A 13,298-nucleotide genomic window follows, 5' to 3' on the forward strand; every position below is an offset into this window, starting at 1 on the left:
AACCATCTGGCAGGTTAGGTTACAATTCATCCTGAGGGGAACATGAATGTCTAACACCTAACCGCTTGCCATCCACAGAGCAAACTAACATCACATCAACACGCAACAACGTGCAAACTAATGAAAATATATAACAATATCAAAATATTTCAATGACCACTTCTCATTTGCAACCGGCAGAATCATGATAGTTAAACTCAGCGACATATGCAAAAAATAAATCCTTCAATTTTGTCTCCCTACGTTACATGAAAATAACCATAAGTGTTCCAAATGTCCTTCTCCGAACACCTCCATCACAAATTGGCCAGTTTCCACACAGAACAGAACATCTAATATGTCCTCCATTAGCGCCGGTAAATATAGCCATTAATGTTCCCCGTTCACCAGGGTGATGCAACCATCCCTCGCAGAGGTGACTGGGAGGGTATTTCAGCCTGCAGTGGCTGCAGGTGGCGTCATCTCCATTCATGCACCCATAATGACCCTTCTGTGTGTCTGGGGAACCGCATGGTCTCGCGCAGGAACACAGGAGTGGACGGCTACGGAGGCTATTTCTTTGCCGGTAATTGCGCAGCACTTTTCGATGAAAGCTCTCCCGCTGTGTGACGCCCTTGAATGACGGGCACTGCGGTGCCCTACTTTGCACGCCCAGGACTGCAGTTGTGTTGTATGTTCAGTTTCTGACTGACAAGCGAAATGATTCAAGTCGTCACAGGCATACAGAGCACTCTGTTCAGCTTGTGTTCGGCCTGTGTATATGAAGAGAGATGTGAATGTATAATCCTCTCACACCATATCTGTGTGTGTCTGTGGGGAGTGTATTGTGTACTTCCTCCGATTCTTTTCAGCGGATCTGTTTTCCTGCCATGGCTAGAGATCAGGACAAGGTCGCATTAACACTGAGACACACACACACACGTTCGGGCAATAGACTGTATATAAGAAGTGGACGTAGTCACCGTGACGTCACCCATTGGTTTGTGGACTGCCGTTATGAAGCCTCGAGTTCGGCATTTTGGCCGTCGCTATCTTGTTTTTTTTGCAACCAGACGTGACACAAGAGGGTGGAGCTAAGTACAACCAAACGCTGAACAAGGCATTTTTAGGTGACCAAAAATGTTACAATTAACTTTCATGAACTGAAAACACACTGTATAAGTTGTACGACGAAAAAGCGGACAACGCCATGGTAACGACCTGTCAATCACAAGGTAGCCACGCCCTAAAGCATACCCTGCTTTATTGTCTATTTGACTCTGAATGGAACCATAATTTACTAAATGAACATCATGTTGTATTGAAGAAGACTTGAAACTAGCGATTGAGACCATAAACTCATGTTTACAATGCTTTCTGAGGTAATAAATCATGTGAGAAGTAGGCTCATTTTCTCATAGACTTCTATACAATCAGACTTCTTTCTGCAACCGGAGGAGTCGCTACTAGAAAGAATGCAAGTTTAAAGAACTTTCACATTGGCTTCACTTCTCAGATCCCGGAGGTTGTTCACTGGTTCAGGCACATTTTGCTATCTTGCTTCTTAATCCTCTTTCAGCAGGCGAGGCCCACCTGTTCAGTCACATCTGCACTGACACCATTTAATGAGTCAGCGATGCATCTGTCGGGAGTTCTGACTGTACACAGAGAAGCACTTATGCGGTCCGTGCGTCTGCTTACTTATTGATCTCCTGACTTCTTGATCTTTGACCTGACACCTAAAGCCGAAGCCTTTTAATTGCACCGCCGTTACCTGGCAGACTTTTCTTGGAAAGAGGGACGACGAGAGAGAGACATTTATCCTCTTCCTCCTCCCTGTTTGCTTGATAAACAACAAGAAAGCAAGTTTCCATGACCTCAGTGATTAATTGGGCCTCTGGCTTCTTCGTCATCATCCCGCCTCTCCGCTGCCTTATCTACCCTGATGCATATTTTTCTTCTTCTTTGAAATTGGACTGTAATGACAGATAATCACCCCGAGAGAAAGAAAAATGCAGTGGCGGAAGAAATTGCGGCGACATTGTCGACCGAATGGTCAGCGATTATAGGTGATCTGTGCGTGATTACAAGTAATGGCTTCATAAATACGCATAGATAGCGGCAGAGAGAGTGGAGGGGCTGCTGAATTATTGGATCAGTCGCACAATATCTGTCGCACAGAAACACACTTTAAAGCTATCATTAAGAGTTGATTATGGAGTGGGAAGCGCGCTGATTACCGAGGAAGAATGAGGAGGAATACGTGTGAGTATGTGTGTTGCATGGTAGATCCAATCTAAAGTTACCATTGGGTGAGGTTCACATCAACTTCCCTTACTTCCAGGAAGCCTCCCTCACACACACATGTACATACAGACACAGACTCTCTCTCCTCCTCTCTGGTTATTTCCCGTTTTCATTCCAGGGAGCTCTGCTTTGCTGTCAGAATTGATTTGTAGCACTCCTACTGCACTATTAGCTATAAAAAAAATCTCTCCCTAAATGATCCAAACCGGTTCCACAACTCCTCTCCGAGGCCTCATCTCACGTCTCATCTCGTCTAAGCTGCAAAGTATTGACTCGGGTACTGAAATAGCATTGATCTTTATTACAGAAATAATGACATTTTTCTTTCACACAACCGCAATAAAGGTTTTCAATATCGCGCTCAATATCCTGAAGCCAAAAACTATCCGAAACAAATGGCAAGATGGAAGATATGAGAGGTTCAGGTATTAGCTGTATTTTCTGTAACTTGTACACTGTAATACAATAAAACTACATCTCACTGTATCGGCGAGGATGGATTATTGACACTATTTCTTATTCCTTATCATAAACAGGACACAGTGGCGGTTCTAGGCCATTTCTAATGGTCTAGAATTGCCATATGGGGCGATTTTTGGGAAGGCAAAAATATTAAGCACAACTATTGCATACCTCAGGAGGTAGAGCAGGTTGTCTACTAATCGGAAGGTCCGTGGTTTGATCCCTGGCTCCTGCAGTCTGTGTCGAAGTGCCCTTGGCAAGATACTGAACCCCAAATTGCTGTAAGTGTGCGTGTGAATGTTTGTCGCTCCTGATGAACAGGTGGTACCTCGTATGGTAGCCTCTGCCACCAGTCTATGAATGGTGAATGCTGACTTGTGTTGCAAAGCACTTTGAGTTGTCGCTAAGACTAGAAAGTCCAGTCCATTTGCCACCCCCTAGGTTTGGTTCTCCAAAGGACTAACAATACACATATAACAATAAACACAATAATAATCATTCAGTGCTAACATACATTTTATCACTGCTATGAAATGAGGGATAATAGGGCGTGAAAGAATTTTGCCACAGGGGTGTGGATTTAATATTATGGGGGCACTGGTTCCGTCAATATTTTAAATAGTATCTAATGTCTTGTTTTGTCTGACCAACAGTCTAAAAGCCCCAAAAATATTCAATTTATAATGATATAAAATTTAAAAAAACTAGGAACCAGCGTATGTTGTATTAGACTGCATCAGTTTTAGCTGGGTGTACCTAATAAACTGAATACTGAGCGTATATATAATGTATTCTACACTACACCGTAAGACTTTGCATACATTGCAATGCATGTTGCAATACATTGCAATGTGTGGAAAGTTCCAGACTGTCCATGGGTGGCAGCAGGATATGACTGGACATGAGTCACTTCTAACGCACAACGGTTAGTTACACTATGACAGGGGGTTAGATGTGAAATCAGTTGTCATGACAAGAAATAAAAGGAACAAACAACTTGACATGACGTATAATGTACGTACGTACGTTATGCTCTTGCAACAAATGAAAACTACTTTCATTAAATAAATAATCTTAACTCGGGGTCCACTTTCAGCCACCTCTTGCGGCCATAGACGATGGGTTGAAAGCTCTGGAAAGAGCTAGTAAGCAGACCTTGAGATTATTTTTTACAAACATCTGTTTCCAAGGTCAAGAGTGAATTTCACACTCATTCTGAAAACTATTTCTATTTCTTTTAACATAAAAGTTACTTATTTTCTACTGTTTTAGTTTGATTTGTAAGAATGTTATCAATTAAAATAGTAAAGAAAAAGAACAAAAAGATGTAGATTTGACCCTTATTGATAATATTTTGTGTTCTACTCCTCAGCTGTGTACTTATTCCTAGAGTAAAGACCACCACATTCATTTCCTATTGGACACTATTCTGTTTTTTTATGACCCACTGCTTTTTCCACTGGTTTAACTAGCAGGTGAGAGGTCACATTTAAATGCCTCTTCCTTTCTCTGTTCTGGGGTCAGTGTACTATTCATGTGGAAAGGTAGCGTGTGGGCTTCCTGTCTCCTCACCGACTCATCCTCAACGAATCACATGATGTGCGTGACCTTTTCACAGATGTGGCAGTATACATATATGGAAAGCAGCCACCTTTTCATTCTCACATGGTTGTAGAATAGATCTACTGCTCACGCCTCATGCAACAAAACATTGCCTGGGTTCCCAATTGTTGTGGGTGTGTTTCGCAGATTATTTCTTGCCATTGTCTTGTACAGTATGCTCATTATTTTAATGACCAATTATTTTTAGGAGGTCATTAGCGTGGATACCTTGTGATTGACAGGTCGCTACAACAGCGTTGTCCGGTCAGGGAGTTGTCTGTGTTTTCGTCTTCCCGTTCACAGTGTGTTTTTGGTTCATGAAAGTTAACCTTTTTGGTCCCCTGATAATGTCTTATTTAGCATTTGTATTTAGCTTCACCCTCTCATATCACTTCTGGTTGCCAAAAACCAAGATGGCAATGGCTAAAATGCCAAACTCGAGGCTTCAAAAAGGTAATCCACAAACCAATGAGTTTTTTTTATGTGGAATTTTACTGCAAACAGAAAGAAGCAGTCTCAGCATCTCAGGGGGATAAAATTCATCTGGCGAATTCTTATTATGCAACTGTAACCCACAATTAAAATGATTCTGCTGGGTTTTAATTCGAAATGGGTGTGAAATTAGTTTGTTGGCAACTCCTATCCATATCCGTGCAGATGTCTGAACGAAAACATTTTCCAAAGAGGTGTTCGAAAAGCCGCTGAGGCCTAAACGGAGAACAAACTGATGAAAGCCGACCTTTCTTTGTGACCGAGGGGGCCGCGAGAGACGGATGAGAGACGGATGGAAGGAGACAGAGAGCTCTACAACTCCCTGACAGCTGAGGTTGTTTGTGGAAACCTGAGAAACGGGAGATGGGATCAGCTTTCCAAACAAGGGGGGTTTCAGTTCAACAGGTGACGGCCATGCCTGTCCATACTATCTATATTCTCTCGCTCACTCTCCTTTTCTCCCACCTCCCTCCCTCCCTCCCTCTGCAGCTGTATTTCTTCTTATCAGATCAGGGAACAATAAGGAAGTATAGAGAGGAAAAGGAGGAGGCGCACAAACAGAAGGAGGAAGAAAGTCGAATTTGTTTGGAGAACAAAAAGTTCTTGTGGTAAAGAAGTAGAACTAATTGCAAAATATTATGCTATTTTAAGCTGGAAAATGGAGCAAAAACAAACAGAATGTTAAGAAACTTTGGCACATGAAGTAGCTAAAGTTTGAACGAGGCCAGGGGGGTGTTGTTGACATGCAGGGTGGCTGTCTATGCCTCATTGTCTGCCCCATCTGTCTGGCTTTATCTCTGCTTACCACCCCCTCAGCCTCGCCTCCACCACCTCCTCCTACACCACCTCCTGCTTCCCTCCCCCCCTCCGTCAGCTAACCCCCTCCATTGTACCGCGGTCAGTCCCTCCACCCTCCCCGTCACGCTGGCAGACGACCAGGGAGCTTCCACCCACAGCAACTGGTGGCATTGTTCACATGCACGGCGCACATATGTGCACAGTTGTCTGCAATGTATACACATCGCGCATAATGTGAGCATCTGCTGGCATTGGAGGCATAGATCAGAAAACACATTGACACCGTACTTACCAACCCTCTCCATTTTCCCGGGAGACTCCGGTTTTTCATTACCCTCTCCCAGGTTTCCTCCCGGGGTCACACTGCTCCTGTTTTTCCTCCTGATTTTCACACCTTTTTTTTTCCTTTTCGTTATACCAACCTGTTTCTGGCATTATACAGCGTGTATAAACCCTAGTGTTTCCACTCGGATGACAATAGAGTTACACCAAATTTCGTTTCCTGGCGGAAGAGAGCTGCTCGTGACCAATGACCAATTTGCGTGGCGCAAAACCATTGAAAGGGCCTTTAGTGATTGAGAGACGGAGAGAGAAATGGAGAGTAACAAGAGAAAGAAATACTCAAGCAGGGGCAAAAAATGAATGAATGAATAAAAACAGATGAATATTTGTTTATGACAGAGATTCACACAAGTTCACGCTATTCAGTTTTCTTTCCTGAGAATTAAAAGTAAAATTATAAATAGGCCTATTTAACATTAAACTACTGTTGCAGTGTACTTATTATTTTGCTATTTTAATTCTTTAAAAGCCACCAGCATGCAGAAAACAAAGTTGACCCCAGAACCCCCCCACTTTTATTTTGAAATCCTCCCTATTTTTGAGGTCTGAAGGTTGGCAAGTATGACTGATACACATGCTGTTTGGGGGCTTAATAGTTGAATAATCTATTAGCTGACAAAATAGCAAAAATATTAAAATACTAAACTGGTTTTAACAGACTATACTGGTTAAAAGAAACACACCAATGTATACAGTATTATTTGCGGTTGTCTGCCGTCTCCTCCCTTCCCTGCGGCACACACCTACAGGAACAATACCTATCAGTGTGATGTATAGGGATGACACGTACACAAAGCTGTGGCGCACAGAGGGAAGATAAACACTGTTTTGGATGACATCAAAGATGTCCTTGGTGAGATGTAGGGATGCGGGAGAGGAAGGTTTAGTATTTCTTTTTGAACAGGTTTTTGTTGTTGGCAAGATCCATGTGGGCCTTTTTTCTTTTGTTTGGCTCCCATATTGAATTCTGTGAAAAAAAATCTTGTAAAAACACCCTCGCTGCGGATAGCTCGGCTGAAATTAGTTTGAGCGGGTTTGTTCCATGCTGGCATATTAAAGACGCTTGGATAGCTGCTGTGGACTCTGGTTCCCAGGAGGAAGAGATGTGCATCAACACATCAAACGTGATACGTAGCACGTGCTCAAAGCTCTCTCTTACTCACACGAGCTCATTGTGAAATACGTAAGGCATTGAATATTTGAAGACATTCATGCACTTGGTCACGTTGCATCTCTCCAGAAATACAAGCCCCAAATGCAGGCATGAGTAACTCTGTCTGATCGCCTTCTTCAGACGGCTCCTTAGTCATATTCATCATGAAAATGGAAAACGTTCGACCAGTTAAACAACACAAACAAACTGCTCATGCCCTCTCAATTTTTACTTCTACTCACATTTCTCTTCATTTCAAGACAAAACTACCAAATGATTACATTTTAAAAACTGTAGTGTTCCAAAATGTGCCACAAAATGATAATATACTAGGCTTTTACTTATTCAAATACTCCACAACAAAAATTATTTGTGATATTTAAGTCTCATCTGTTTTGGTGAATTTGTGGTGTCACATTTGACATTACATATCCCTGAGTTTTAAAGAGGACCTATTATGTTTTTGTGCTTTTTCCCTTTCCTTTAATGTGTTATATAGTTTTTTTGTGCATGTAAAAGGTCTGCAAAGTTACAAAGCCCACACCAAAGGGAGTTACTCTCCCCCACAAAAAACACTGCTCCTGAACTGCCTGAAACGCCTTACTGTAACGTGGTGATGTCACCAGGTAACACATTTGCATCATACCAGCCTAGCAGCTAGTTTGGCACACCCTCAAACAAAGCTAGTTAGAGCGGAGCTGGAGCGGAGTCCAAAGAGTTTGGTCTGGTTAACCAATCACAACAGCGAGGGCCAGCTGACCAATCAGAGCAGACTGGGCTTTTTGGGAGGGCGGGGCCAGGAGCTCAAACAGAGCGTTTCAGACAGAGGGTGAAAAGAGGTGCTGCAGCACAGCTGGAATGAGAAAAATAAAGTCTTTTCTGAACATTGAAGCATGTTCATGTTCTAGTAGAAACTCAAAATACAAGTATGCACCTGAAACTAAGCATAATAGGTTCTCTTTAGGGTTCCCTGTGAAGTTTTAGACCTCTTGTAGCACCGAGGAAGGAAAATGCACCTGACATGTTTGTTCCTCAAGGATACACACAATGTGTTTTAGTGAAAAACAATGTAAACATAACTTTTGTTTGTTTACAAGAAGACTCCACACGGCACCTTTAAGGTACCCTTGCAAAGAAGCACAGCGATGCACCACCAAAAGCAGTGAAGAAGACTGTAACGCCAGCAAACATGGATGTAAACAAAATATTCAGATAATAGCCTTTAGAAACGTTTCACGAGGAAGGAAATGCATTTGATACTTTTGTCGGAAGGATACACACAATGCATTTTGATAAGAAACACTGAATGTTTGTTGTTTACCAAAAAAAAGTAAATAGAGCACCTTTAAATCCAAAATGTAAATGTGTACTATTGAGTGTGACAGGCGCAGATACGCCTTGCAGTATTTAGTCTTTTAAAAATGTGTTGAAAAATAACAGAAATTTAACTGTTTAACTACACCTCCAAATATTCAGCATGTTAGACTGCTTTGACTGTTTTTTATTTTAAAAATACATAATCCATCAGTTAGCCTGTAGCCAGCAGCTAACAAGCCACCGATTCTTCTCTTCTGATTTTGACATGCAATCTTGTGTATGCGTCAACTTAGCATATTTGCCATGAACGTTGGCAGCACCAGTGGAAATGTGCAAATAAAGGAGTGCTCACAGAATGCAAATACAGTGAATGGCTGTTGGCCACAAAGAGCAAAATCAAACAACGAAGCTACCGAGTCCACAGTCACTGTCACTCTCTCTATCCTGACATGTTGCCGCAGGTTTCACTGTCATCTCCAGTACTTTTTATGCTTTACTTGTTTATCGCATAGTGATAAATGTGGATGTTTTGGAAACAAGTAAGTTAATACATGTTATAACCAATAATAAATACATATTATGCACACATGCAGAGTCCTGTAATCTAGCTCACATAAACAACAGATCCCTGCCTCCGTTTGCACACACACACATGAATACACACTCTCACACACCATGACATCCCGTTTGCTAATACTTAAAAGACAGCGCAGCCTCTCCTCCCACCCACCCAATAATTTAATGGAATCAAAAAAGTAGGCCAAGCGTATGCAGTCACAGTCAAAGGCTGCTTTCATGTCCCAGCATGCCGCTGCAGTTTACATGGTGGATCTACACAGTGTAACATTTCCATTTTAATCCTTATAATCGAAGTAGAGAGAGAGAAGGGAATGGAGACAAACAGGAACCGTAAGAGAGGCTTTTATATTATATCTCAAACTGCGGACTAAGCCATAAGATGCACCGGGTTTTTTTTATTGGATAATTTAATAATTGTCTTTTTTCTAAGAGTGTATTTCATGGTAGAAAAGAGAATAAACCGAGGGAGGATTTGATCTTAGCAGAGAAATCTATATCAAATACAATACATTTCTTTAAATCCAATTTAATTGTGATTATACCTTAAAGGGGCTAGATGTAAGAATCAGAAATAGCTTGTTAACAGTGACACCTGTGACCGTTAAGTCAACGTCAGTCAGCGTCCTGTTACTCGTACTCGCACTACATAGACGCAAGCAAACGTGATTGACAGGCATAATGTTGATTGACGTTAGCAACATTAGCTTGCTAAAACAGATAGTTCTCATGCTTGGCAGTAATGTTCAGTAAGCTCAGGCTCCATTTTTGATACCCAAAACCAAACGAAGGTCCCCCTATGAATCGAAGGTCCGGCCGATGTTAATCCTAGTTTGTACCGGGTAGTTGATTTACCTATTTAAGTCTATGGGAAAAAGTCTTTTTGGGCCCAATTGCATCACGTGACGGACACGGAAGATGTAGAACCACCATTTGGCCACTACGAAAATTTGCTTCAAAGGCTGGCGCGCTTCCTGGAAGGTAAAGGTACTCGTGAGCGCATATGATGGGTATTCTCGGAAAAAAAAACGGCCCGCATCCTTCACATTAAAAGCCGTCTACCGGCTGATAGAGGAAACCCAGAAAGACATGGAAGGTCTCATTTTGTAGGTTAGCTTACAACCTGTACAGCACATTGGCAATAAAAGAAGATTAAATTTTTTTAAAAACTTACATACAGTTCCTTTAATTTGTTATCTATCTAGCAGCTTGTTGTCTACGTCAGCCCTCTCAAATGGTCACAGTGGCCCGTATTTAACTTTTCCAAGAAAAACCCAAATCTGTTGTGTCCTTATTTCCAGGTCATTTGGGTGCACCCTGGATTTCTGTGTTTTGGCAAAGTGAGCTATGGCAGGACGTAGGATGTGAACCACAGCTGCTTTAGCCCATTGTGCATTTCAGTACCAATAGTCATGTAGAAATAGAAAAATATGCGAGGAATAGAAACAAGAAGGCCGATGGGGAGAGACAGACATATGTTGTTTTGGAGAGGTCAGCACTTCTTTACGGGATGTGTGAGTGGCTTTTCATAGAAAAGTTGTTTTCGGTTGCCGATGCACTCGACGGGTTCAAAAACAACCTCAGCTGTGGCGAGGAGTTCGAAAGCTGGGGGCTCGCTGAGAGAGAGGACGGAGAAGAGAGGAAAAAAGATGAGAGGAACAACTTCACAGAGAGATAGAGGTAGGAGGAGAGGGAGGAAAAAGAAGGAGAGGACTTGAAAATGAAGGGTAGCAGATGTTTCCCTTATAAGTGGAGTTGAATCCCGCTACCCACACACTCTAAAGCACGTGTTCACTGTGACATAGACCAGTGGAGCTCATTGTGAATTGGGGTTTATTTACATTATATGGGAGCGTGCAATATGTGTCCTGCTTGTACAATTCTGCAGCCTGTTTTTCAGAGTAAAGCAGCATGTGATGCGAGCGCTCACCTACGTGCATATTCACCATGTGTTCTCCTCGAGTCTTTATTTACAGTCTGAGCAATGTAACAGAAACATTTGGCTTCCTCCTGTGTGTGCGGGTGTACTATCTGTGCTTTCCCCCCCTCTGACAAAAGTAGGCCAACAGAGAGCGCACGGCGGCGTTGGAATGCGTGGCATGTGTCCAACCCATTCCAGCCGAGCCTGCACTAAATCCTATACTAGAACTGGTCCGAGTGCAGGCGGTGAGCGGTTGTGGCACATATCTCCCCACCACCGCCACCACCACCACCACCACCATCACACCCCAACAGCTGCGATGGGGGTGGAGCGTTTTGTCTCTATCTTTGTGTCTCTGTCTATCACCCACTTTCCTTTACTTCTGCATCTGTTATAACTCTCTGAGAGTCCCTTTCTATTTCGTCTGCCTCCACCCTCCCCCTCTGTGAGATCATTTAAATGAGTGAAATCAATAAGAGATAATGGATTCACCTCATCAGAGCACATCAGTAAAAATGAGTGGGTGTCTCCAATATCTCCGACTGTTAAAATTAATAAAATCCCTTCCCCGCGGCTCCTCTATACTGTCTCCCTTTTATCATCTTTTATTCCCACACTTCCGTCTTCCTTTTTTTCTCTCTGATGTAGCAGCCAGTGCCCTGCAGCTGCCCCGTCTGTCTCCAGGTATCTCTGGGAAAGCTCCATAACTCTGAACTGGCAACCCCTTCAAATGGTTTACGGTCACTGCCGAAGGTCCAAAGTATAGCAGGAGGAGACGATAATGGACTGTATATACAGCAGCATGAAATACACCTCCTTTCTATCGGCATCCCATGACACACTTAAACCTTCCCTTTTAACCCACTCTCTGCATCTTACCCCATGCTGCCCCCATATATGACTGTATAAACAGCAATTTCACACACGCAGGCTGTACAGGACTGATTCCCACCACCACTTCTGGGTTAGCTTCTGTTCCACTGGCTTTCACTGCTCTATGTAATTTCTCATATTATCAATTCTTCTTTGCTGAAAAGCTGAAACACGGCTGTGGAGGTGAGCGTGGTTGGCATTCAGCTGCAGAGGTGTGTGTGTGTGTGGGGGGGGGAGGCTCATCATGAGAGCAGTGCCAGGTGAGTTGATTGGCACAGCCGGTGCTCATTTGTCTAATCAGTCTCTCCTTTAAATGCAGTAGCGTGCTGGACGGGTGGCTCACACACACACCAAGACACACGGAGGAAAAGTTATTGTTTACTAAAAGAGTTTTTGTTCAATAAAAGTTACCTGGGCTGTGAAACGGACCGTCACAGTGGTCTTTATGCTGGGTAACCCGCACGGTGGCAGCAAGCCTGCTACAAAAACACTGGGCTATCACCCATCTGTATTCTAAGCCGCTTGGGTATCTACCACTAGCTAGTAATATTTGAGCATTTCACTCTTTTAACAAGGATAAAAGTGATAATTTTTATAAATTACACAAAGCTTTAACAGTGTTTTTGTGGCTATATAGCCGCGTTCAGACTGCCAGTAGCCCTGCACGGAAAAAACGCAGCCTCAATCATTTCAATGAGAGCGACATCATCCAGCAAAACACTGTGGCCAATCATAGGCTACATGCAAGTGCACACTCCTGGTGGATTAATGTGTAACATGAACATCATATTTTACCTCGTCGCAACGGAAGATAAAAGTATCGCAATGATGACTAAAGTCCTGTGTCAGAGTATTACAAACCGCAATGTTTTAGCGTCTGATAAGCTTTCAAATTCATGGATCTGTTACTCAAACTGCCCTTCTTGGATTAAATCCTTCTTATCATTGTCTCACTTGGTGCCTGAAGCAACACACCCCCACCAATGTAGCGCCTGTGTTGTCTTAACGCAACCTCCGGGGTCTGAAAAGTGAAGCCAATGCAGAAGTGCCTTAAACTTGCATTCTTGCTAACAGCCAGCAGGGGGCGACTCCTCTGGTTGCAAAAAGAAATCTGATTGTATAGAAGTCTATGAGAAAATTAACCTACTTCTCACTTGATTTATTACCTCAGTAAACATTGTAAACATGAGTTTATAACATTTTACAGCTGATAAAGTGTCAGATGTTGCTGATTGTGGCTCTTTTCTGAAGACTAAGAGAAACAATGTTGAATGTTTGTAGGATAGTGAAGCATTGATAAATCACCCGAAGCAAAAAGGAGGGAAAAGGAACATCCTGATTGGCTAAAACAACTTCAGTGCTCCACCTGCGCTCATGGAATTACCATGCATAACCGTAATTATTTATCCAATTCCAGGTTGTGTATCCTTCATGGTGAAGCATTATACGTGTAATGAGTAACATATTAGTCCCGTA

The sequence above is a fragment of the Sebastes umbrosus genome, chromosome 23 (genome assembly GCF_015220745.1).
Source record: "Sebastes umbrosus isolate fSebUmb1 chromosome 23, fSebUmb1.pri, whole genome shotgun sequence".
NCBI lineage: Eukaryota > Metazoa > Chordata > Actinopteri > Perciformes > Sebastidae > Sebastes > Sebastes umbrosus.